Here is a 10,989-nt window from a genome sequence, read left to right as displayed (position 1 = left end):
AAATGATGACATAAAGCATTTCTCCAGGGCTGCCTGGCACTAATGACTTTAATACAGTGAGTTGAACAAACTTATGTGGCAGCAGTGACTGTGAAGGAGGACTTTTAACTTGCCTACAATAACTACCTTGCTAGGAGCTGAGTGTTTCAGTCAGAGTGATGAATAGTGAATAGGAGCCAGAGCTAGGCCAGCGTGTGGAGGCAGTGCAGAAAGCGGATCTGGATGGGGCAGGGTGCAGGGCAGAGCACCCTGAGAGAGCACCAGAAAGCACCTCTGGCAGCAGTACAGGGATGTGGTGAAGTGTGCATCTAATTCCTAAAACTTGCAGCAGAAAGTTTGGCTGCACGGGGAAGAATTTGCCAAATCAGGACTCAGAATGCAGAAGTAATAACATAAAGGTGCATGCATGAGTTCACAGTGCTGGCAAAGGGCCCACGAGCTCACATGAACCCATAGCAGATTCGTTCCATCCAGAAGTGCAAGTATGAGATAGTGATGACGGTGTGGATCCTGACACGATTTATACCACAGCTCTTCTTGAGCACTAGCAGACAGTGACATCAGAAGCAGCAGAGTTACAGTGAGCAGCACTTACAGAGCCGATGGAGGGCTGGATGCATAAACCCTCTTGCTTTGTGACTCTTCATCTGTCCCAGGCTGATGCACCTGTAGGCATCCTCCTGCAATCAGTCTCAGTACTGTTCACAAGACTGAGCCGTACTTCCAATTATATTTATAGGCCTATTAGTAAAACCGGTGATCTATTCACAGACAAGCCACGAACACAAGAAGAGAGTCAAAAACAGCCAATTACTTACTGCAAGAAGTAAACTGTTCCATCAGCAAAATTTCGTATTTCTGTTGTTCTCTGCTTTCTCTTAGATCGTTAATAAACATATTGAACGTCCCTGGTCCCGATGCTGATCCCTGGAGCATCTTGCTATTAACCTCCTTTCATGGAGAGAATTGGGCGCTTATTCCTCTCTTTTGTTTCTCACCTCTTATCTCGGTTTTAATCCATGTCAGGACTTTGCCTCCCACCCTACAGGCAACAAATTTCTTTAATAGCCTTTTGTGAAAGACTTTATCAAAAGGCTTTTGAAAAGTTTAAATAAATTATATCCCCCCACCACCCCTTCTCCTCAGCCCAGTATTTCATTAACTCTTCCCCAGAATCCTAATAGGCTGGAGGAGTACGAGTCACACTTAGAGAAACTGGCAGACAGGTTTATCTCTATCACATTAGACTCATCTAGAAGCTTTCTAACTCTATCTTTAACGATTTTTTTTCAGTGTTTTCTCCTTGTTCTGAGGTAAGGCGCTCTGGTTTATAATTGGATCATCTTTAGCTTCTTTGTAAAACACAGTTTCAACAATCACCCTCCATTCCAGCCCCTCAGTCCCACAGGCATTTGTACAAAATGCTATTTGAATAAGCCACTGCCTGCTTTGCTTAAGAGCTCAGCAACTTTGAACTCCCCTTCCTTGGGCATTCAAAGAAGCTTACCATCCACTCGGAAGTTCACAATTTTATCTGCTGTGAAATCTTTCATGCCTCTGACCCTTTTCAGCCTGGGAGAAACACCTAACAGTTAATCCCTGTACTCACCCTTCTCCTCACTTCCCCAGGTGAAAAACCCCAGAGGAGAAAAAGACACTGTTTTCCATGGTACTCTTCCCACTTTAGCCACGGATGGTTCATCCTTCTGGCTAGCCAGGCAGTCCTAAAGATAATACTGATGGCCTTTATGCACTTGCCTGTCTTTGCAAGGCAGCAACTTTAAATCTTCCAAACCTTGTTTGAAAGAACTGATGGGCAGACATCTGCTAGTGCTATAGGGCACATGCCTATAGAGGGATTTCCAGCAGTGTGAGAGAAGAGCTTGACACCCCCAAAGTGCCTTCTTGTATGGTGAGGCGGGGACTTCTTTTCCCTCCCACAAAGACATCTCTGCTGCTGCAATGGGGCGCTTTCAGTTCCACAGTGCAAGCCTTTCACCCGGCTCCCAGGCAGAACAGCGCGTGGCCAAGCTGGGTCTGTCAAGAGAGGAAAATCAGGCCTGCAAAATGTCCCTGCGGTGTCACAGACACGAGGGTCTCTGCGCTGACCCTCGCAGCTGCTGCACACACGCCCAGCAGCAGTTTAGCATACTGCTCTGCAGCGTTAGGCTCAAAGGCTGCCTCACGCAATGCAGGACAGGCACAGATCCACACAGTGTTTAGGGACTGAGCTCAAGCCTGGAAGTTACAGCAGTCCCTACAGCAGGCTCAGAAAGAAAAGGACTTGCAAAGGTAGCTGAACATGCTGAATTTGCATGTGTCTCACCAAACCAGGACCCCTCTGTCCATCCTGGAGTCTGCTACCGATCTGGCATCTCCCGTGGAGGGCACTGACTCACAGCTCTTATCCTTGCTCATTTTGTTTCCATGCAAGTTAGTCTCTAAAAAGCTTCTTCCACAACACTGAAATGTGATGCAATCTTAAAAAAAAAAGAAAAAAAAAAATTTACTCTTTTGGAAAGTAGGCAGCATTTGTCCTCCTCTTGGGTTACACATGCCTCTCCAGCCACAGACCCACTATCCCTACCGCGTAATTTTAAGTGCTTTTGTAGGCCAAAACCAATACCCTAAGCAAAAGCTGGAATCAGAGTGGAGATCAAGGAGCTTTGAGAGAGGTTCCTTCATGTCCCCACACTTATGGAGCTGCAGCACTGTCAGTTCGAGGAGGCTGATTTACCTGAATGGCTGAGGAGAAACTTTGTACGTCCTCTGAATGGCAGCTGGTGACTCACCATACTTACATCCTGCAAGTTGTTAGGAAGGCTGCCTCTGCAGGATGACTCCTGTGCTGTGGGAGGAGCTGCTCCTTGCCCTGAGCTCTCCTTTGTAATCAACTCTTGTCTTCTTATTTGGGAGAACTGCACCATTTTGCTCCCAGGGGGAAGTCAAATGCCCACAGAGTCTGAGCATGGGTTTGCCATGGTATGATTTGTTCAGCAAAGCTCATTATACTCCCCTTAATCTCCATTTTATATCTCCCTTGCTGCACTTTACATTCTCTTATATCACTACAATTTGGGCTGCATTTCTGTATTTTAGAAAATTCCTCACTTAGAAAATTCCCTTTGTCCATGGTGTCACTTCTCAGCATTACTTCCCACCTGTGGGGAGGGTGTGTGTGCATTATATGGAAGTACTTCAGGGCTGTAGTGAGCGATCTCACATCATCTGGCTGTTCCCTGTCCTAATATCTGCGTACATTTTTTTAGGAATACAGCTGCAGAGTTTCTTCCTGCAGACCCTGAGACCACTCCCAAACCAGAGGAGTTTGTTGTACCTCTGGAGAGCTCTTGCCCATCTAGTGATGCTGAAGAATGACCTCCAGGCCTTAAGAGCATCCATCACCACCACTCTGCCAGGCTTTCCTGTCCCATAGTCTCTCTGTGAAGCTTTCTAGGGAACAGGCACTCTGGGCAGTGCTCACAAATTCCCTGTAGGCAGCTCTTCCATTATGATGCAAATCCCCAGTTTTCAGGACTCAGAACCCGTGCTGCTGGTGTTTTGCTATGCCTTGAAGTTTCCCATATTTCCTGTTCCACATGAGTCATTAGGAAGAGTTATTGACAAACAGGAGCTGTTCAAAGGAGAGCAACTGAAATGATCAAGGGAGTGGAGGGATTGATTTAGAAAGCAAGATTAAAAGGATAAAGTCTGGAGAGATTGGTTAAACAGCAACTACTGTGAGCATGATAACCTACACATACTTAAAAAGTATTTCAGAAACAGGAAAACACTAGTAGCATGATACATGGGGAGACAAGTGAAAACAGGCAGGAATTGAGAGCAACCTGAATTTTCCCTTTGAGATTAGCTTTCAGACAATAGGAAAGGAAATGTTCTCTGTCACTACTCTAACCTGATGGCAGCATGAAAGAAACCCAATTGCTCACAATTTTATAAACCCCAGGACAAAAAAATACTAGCAAATGTAACATAAGGTGGGATGCCCAGGAATGGCACTGGGTTGGGGAATGGTGTCCTCCTCATGAGGAGAAACTGTGGGCAAAGCAGCTCTTGTTCCACAGCCCCACAAAACCCAGGGAAACTCCCCTTAGACAGCAGATCTTACTCCATACCTGTCCAGGATTCTGCTCTCCTCAGCTGGCAAGTGGAACAGCTTGTGGGTAAGACCAAGACTTTCCCTGGCAGGGCCGTGTGCACGGGTGAGGTTCCTGCAAGCCCCCCTCACCATCTGGTCCACGGGCTCTGATGTGCTACAGCCATTTTTCAGTTTTAGTCTTGACAACCTCTCGTGCCAGAGTGTGCAGCTGAGCAAGCCTGACCAGATGCTTATCAAGTGTAAATCGGTGCAAATGTCTATTTATATCAGCCGAGGCTGTGCACCACTCTTTATAATGAACCATGTGTCCATTGTGCAGTCATGGACTCAGAAATGAAGACTAAAGGGACTACTGGATCATCTGTTTTGACCTTCCAAGTATCACAAGCCATTAATTTTCACCCAGTTATCCCTGGATTGAACCCAATAATTTGTCGTTGACTAAAGCGTAGTAGGTATTTAGCGAAGAAGAAACTCTTTGCATGAGGTCAGTTGTTGATCTCAAGACATTCAAATGTGACTTATCCTCTCCTTCATATGGGAGTTTCTTGCTCTGGCTAATCACCTTTCCTCTTTCATAAAAAGCGTAGCTTCCATTTTAACCTGCCTGGCTCCATCAGATGTTATCTTCTACCGAGGTCCGAGTTTGCTCATGTGCAAGTCAGAAGGTCTGATAATTTGTGATCATTTTTATGTTTGTTCAGAGTTATCCATCAAAAGTATTTTGAGGTGGGTTCAAAATAGTTTATTCTTGAGAGCCACACAAAAATATTTGATATTCTCCATGAAAATCACTGCGTGTTAAAAGCATGGGTATATTGCTTGACTTAAAAGATCAACTAATCGATCAACCTGTTTGTCCAATCACGGATAGTATCCCCCTTACCCAAATATTTGAACACATCCCTGTCATATTGATAGCAACAGCAAAGTCCCTAATGGGTTTATACTCTGGCATACTTGTCTTTGGGAGGGTAGTTGCTCCGTTCTCACATTTCCTTGAGTTTCTTCTCATGGTTGCTGCAGCAGACAGTATTCTTTGGTACGTGGACCTGCAGTCTGAAACAGCACATCCGCTCCTATAACCAGAACTATGCTTAAGAATGGAAGAGTTTTGCTTACCATCAGTTTTTTCCTTTCAGCTACTAAGGGACATGGGGTGCAAACATGAGCCTGTGTTTTGAGTTCCATTCTTCTAGTGGAAAGGCTTTTTTAATGGAGCCAGCGAAGAGACCTGTAATGACATATTGAAAATGTATTTTCTGCAAATAGTATGCAACACTGACTTAAAATTGCCATGTCTACAAACATCCCTGCCAGTAAACTGATTTGTGAGATTGTTCATGGAAACACAGCAAAAAAAGGGGAGTGAACTCAGCAGAAAGGAATGAATTAAAAAATTGAAAGAAGATTTGTGGGTCGTTCCTCAGCACCTGCTAACAGATTTAAGGCAGCTTAGCAAAGAGCTGATTTGGGGGTTTCACAACCCCAGGCAGTGCTGTGCAAAGGTATCCTTGCTTGCGTGGGACTCTTTCACACAGCTTATAGGAATCTGCCTGGGTGAGTTAATGGGGCAGATACCACATATCACTTCTGACCAAAACAGCTTTCTTGTTAGTTTGGGCACTTCTAGAGACGCACCTGACCCAAGCATTGGAAAACAGAAACCAAAGTAACAAGTTTTATGTCTTTTCACCCTCTTCCCTGTATAAGAAAGAGATGGAGTACTCCATAGGGTGATTTGTTTGTTTTGACTTCTGAGCATGAGCTTATTGATGGAAGATTATGTTGGGGAACTGAGTTCTCAGTGGAGAGGGCAGGAACTACCACAAGGGTTCTCACTGTTCCTGGGAGCAATACAATGATCCAAAGCCCTGGGAAACCCTTTCTCCAGCACAGACTCTATCCTCGAAGTCAACCATCTGCTTGTTCCTGTACTGCAAAGTAACCGTGGGGTTATGCAGAAAGGTGAATTTCTTCGGCAACTCAGACAAAACCCGTGGCAGGCATGGAGTATTGGGGCAGAGACCTTGAAGGTGACTCTGTCTTCACTGGTGGCCAGTACAAATGAGGGAGCAGTCGGGTGATGCTCTCTCAGTAAGCGGTGTTGCTAGGGAGACCAGAGACTGTGTTTTCTCAGCTGGAGCTTTTCCAGGATGCCTGTGTTCTTCACTAGATATTAGCTGCAATAATCAGTCATGAACGCCTGGATCACTGTGCTGAGACCTGTGTCTGATAGGATAGGACACCATCTTCTGGCAGGATGCAACTGGGAGTGTTTTAACGATATGGTTATCTGGGAATTACATAGCAGTAGGGCATCCAGAGGGACTTCAAAACTACGTGTGGACTTAACTGTCAGGGCTGATGCCCCTCAGTGCCCCTCATGGAAATACATGAGTGCTTTGAAGGGTTTAATTTCTTTTTGTGAGCATCAGTTTGGTTGCCACGTTCCTGCTTTCTTCTGCCACATATCTTTCTTCAAAGGTTTCTTTAATGGAGGACAGTGTGCAGCACCTCATAACAAAATACAATTCCCTGTCTGTGGAGGCATTTCCCCAAGAATAGCTGTTCTTGTAGTATAGCCCCAAACAGGACTGCAATCTGTCTACTTTGGTTTGATTAATTAATCACGGTTGTCTTCTTACTTGAATTTCAGTCTTCTTTCAAAGGAAAAAAAACCCAAACAAACAAACAAAAAACAAAACAAAACAAAACAAAAAACAACAAAAAAACACCCCCCCACACAACAAAAACCCACAAAACCACAACCCCTAAGATTTATCCTGCAAAAAATTACCTGCAAAATGAAATTCCACATAAAATTATGGATCTCAGACTGCAGGGAAAGATTAATAGAATTCAGGTAAACAAAAAAATGATCACATAAAAATATCTTTGCAAAATTATATGCTTCTCTAAAAAACATCCAAACCCATCAGTCACTAAAAGCATAGGAAATTCAAAGCGAGTGTGAAGATGTGAGGATCTCTAATAATGGTAAATACAGAATTGCACGGTGAAGCAACCTTAAGTCTGACTCCAGCAACGATTTCAGAAAAATCAGACATTCTGAGACTAACCTTGTCCATCCATTACCCACAGTGTCATCAGATCAATGGCCACAAAACTAGAATGCTTTATTCTCCATCGCTCTGAGGTTGTGCTGACTCTGGCCCTTCTTTACAGCCATGCACTCTCTACAGAAAAACACATATTTCACAAATTCCTCACTAGACAAATAGCACATCGAAGCCATCACTCTGCACTTGTCATTCTGATTCTATTTACCCCAATTAAAAAAAGGACTGCAGAGCACAGGGCTGGCAGACATGAATCCCCTCAGCTCCGTTCTCTCCTGACGCTCGCCATGTAAAGAAGGTTTTCATCGGAAAACCAGAGCCTGACTCCTTGGGAAGTGCTGGGCAGGGCAGTGACCCTCACTGCCTACCCCTTCCCCAGTACAGGGAGCACAGATTCTTACTCAGGGTCCCCACCAGACCCTCCCTCAGGTCCAGCAGTCCTGCAATGCTAAACAGATGCTGCTCTGCAGACTCTCTGCCCACCCAGGGAAATCCCAACTGGTGTTGCATTGTGCTCTGCATTGCTGCCTGAGTTTTGCACTGGAGAGGATGTTTAAAGGCACTGGTGCTGCTCTGAAACCTTTCTCTCTCTTACCAGATCACTATAAAGATCATGCAAGTGGCAGGGCAACAGCACTTTTACACATTTGCAGTTTCTGGTCCTAAGTTTTTGCTGTGCACCATTTAAATTGATGTTTTGAATGTCCTGAAATAACTACAGCTGTCCTTTCTTCTTCACAGGTGTCACAACAGAGGGGGACAGAGGAGTTGAAGGCCAGAAGCCAGAAACTTGGGCTTTGAGGCACTCAGGGGAGGCATTGGGGTCAGAGGAATCTGATGTCTCCTTCCAGGCAGCAGTGTCTCCTTCCAGGTAGCTCTACAGGTGTCAGTGAGCAGCGAGAACAGGGAACCAAGACCAACGTTGGATTTGACACATAACACTGTGGCTGGATCCAAAGGACACAAGACATTATTCCTCGGAGATCTCAAGAAAACAGAGCCAGAGTATCTGCTGACTTCAAGAAACCTTTGCCAAAGGAAGGCTGCCATACACTGCAAACACAAAAGCGTGAGACTGTGCTTTGCTGGGAGCAAGCTTTCATACTAGAAAACACTTTTCTAATATCACTCTTTTTATGACTGAATCTGATGATGGCAGTGGTTGTTTTCTTCACAGTTCACAGAGAATGGCCATCAAAAAATAGCCAACTTTTCCTTCCTCTCTGATGAAAGTCTCCATAACCTTGGTGTGAATTTATAGTCTGTCGTTGCGCTTTGAGATGCCATATGTGTGAGAGAATACGAGGGAGGTAGACATTTTGTTTCCAAAAATTATGCCACACTTAGCGCTGTTACAGCATGGTGGACAGTGTATATCATTTAAAGTAGCAAGAACAGGTCTGGGGCGAAGGAAGACCTTGCGGTAAGCACAAATGTCTCTTGTCCTTGGGGATAAAGAAAAAAAAAAATCTAAAACCCACCCTCCACTAATTAATGTAATATAATCCATTCAAACAGGAAGAAAGTTCTGAATTGTTTTTTAATTATTTCCCATGAATAAATCTTCTTTGACAGGAAAGAATCAGCAGTACCCAGTGAAGGGCAACTATTTCATTGCAAGAGTCTATTCAGCCTGAGGGTGACATCCTAGCTGGGAGATTTATGGAGAAACTACTATCACATCTGAATTTTTTGAGTCCCTTTACTTTGGTTGACCCTAATGATTTGGTGTCACCTTGTGGATTTTGCTAATCCTATCCTCTCTTGCTCAGCAAATGAATTCTAAAAGAACCCGAAACACCTCTGCCTCTGCTTTCGCTATTCCTTTGGCTATTAACTGTTGCTAACATTGTTGTTATTAATATTTCTAATAGTAGTACTAGTGGTATTCAAATAGCAGCCCCTTAGAAGTTCCTGGACTAGAACGTCACCGAAAAAAGCACATAACAAAAATACAATTTTCTTGATCTGTAATGCAATATTTATCTGCTGGCATCGTTTGGGCAAACAACCCACGGCAAAGTGCCTTAGCTTTCAGAGCCACTGAAGCTGGATTGCACCTCTGAGATCCATTGCCTTATTCCTGCAAATTACATCACGGTGTGGGCAGTGTCTGGCTGTGTGTGTTTGGGTATTTGTGTGCTGGTGATGCTCCTCCTGCCCCCCCTGTCCTGGAAGCAGAACCAGCGGTGATGGCAGCACAAGCTGATGGCCCTGTGCCAGGCTGTGTCGGTGCCAGAAGAGTCTCTAGCCATTAGCCAAACTCAATTTTGTTATTGTCCTATTAAGAAAAGGCCGAGAGCCATGTGGAGACATCTGAAAAGCTAAATCTGGGCTGTGGTGGGAGGAATTAGGATAAGTTGAACACTGCTGTTCCAGGCAGACAAGCAAGCTGTTTTGATTGTACCCAGGTCCTGAACCACAGAATACATGTTGTTTCCCATGCTCCTTGATGCAGAAGCTCTGAACTCATTCAAAGATGCTTCTGCGTGTCCATGGGATGCGTGTCCAAGTCACAGACCCTTGCTGTATGACAGGGCCCGTGGAACACTGACCTTGTACTGTGCTGGTGCCATCATTTATGGGTTAGCTTGTTTGTTTTCTCTCTGCCCCGAACACAGTGCAGCAGGTATGTGATTAGGTGACTAGACCTTCAGTGTAGAATGAAAATGAATCAAAAGTATAAAAATTATGCACCCCACCCCGCCCCCCCCAAAAAAAAAAAATTGTTACGTGAAGGTATGTGTCTAATGGAAAATCATAGTAATCAATAAAGGTAAGAATAAAATTTAGTTCCTTTCATAATTTCCTGAAATGTTCTCAACCGTCTATGTGCTGGCAATATTTATCTTGATTTGAACATTACCAACTAGATGCAGCTTAAAATAATGTTTTTCCAAGAATCAGAATGCTGATACAAATGGTCAAGTTACAATGATTCTTTTTTTAAGGTCTTGGCAAGCAACTACGGGTCAATTATTATGATTACTTTTGCTATTAATCATGGTATTATTTACTACACCAAAACAATTATGTTTTTTTCTCTCCAAAGCAAGGGCTTATGATGTTTGCTTCTCAAATCTCAAACAATTTAAAAAATTATTTTAAATTTTGCTCCCAAAGAGATGCAAGTCCTCTAAAGAGACTCTGACCTATCAGTTTGGGGCTTACTTTTAGAACCTTTTGACAGACCCCTTAAAAGTAATGCCTGGATTATACACTGAAAGCTCCTGGAATAAAACTCGAGAGGACTCCAGAAACAATCACCCTTGCCCATGTGCAAACACGAATATTTTTGTGTTTTGTGTTGTGCTGAGCACGGAAGGAAGCTGGTCCCAGTCTAGGGCTTTGAGGTGTTATCACAGAGACAATGATGCACAAACAAGGAAGGAAAAGACAAAATAAGACAAGGAGGGAAAAGAAGTAGATACAAGGGGCAGCACAAAGTAGCAGAAAAATGATTAATTAATGAAAAGATGAATAAGCAAGCAGTTCACCTTCTCTTTGAGGCCATTAACGTCATTAGAAAATTATGTCATCATCAGGAGTTCAGTTTTTTAGGGAACTATACAGTGAGGTCATTCTCCCTTCATGTTGGTAATTAGGCAGCAGCTTGCATTAAACAAACAAACAAACAAACAAAAAACCTCCTCAAACAAACTAACAAACAAACCAGAATACACAGAAAATGAGGCACATAATTTAATTTCAACAGCTGCATGTATAAGACGAAACCAAACTATCTGTCTAAATAATAAACAAACATAAGCAAGTCTGACCCAAGCA

Source organism: Hirundo rustica, chromosome 2 (assembly GCF_015227805.2).
Source record: "Hirundo rustica isolate bHirRus1 chromosome 2, bHirRus1.pri.v3, whole genome shotgun sequence".
NCBI lineage: Eukaryota > Metazoa > Chordata > Aves > Passeriformes > Hirundinidae > Hirundo > Hirundo rustica.
This window is presented reverse-complemented; position numbering follows the sequence as displayed.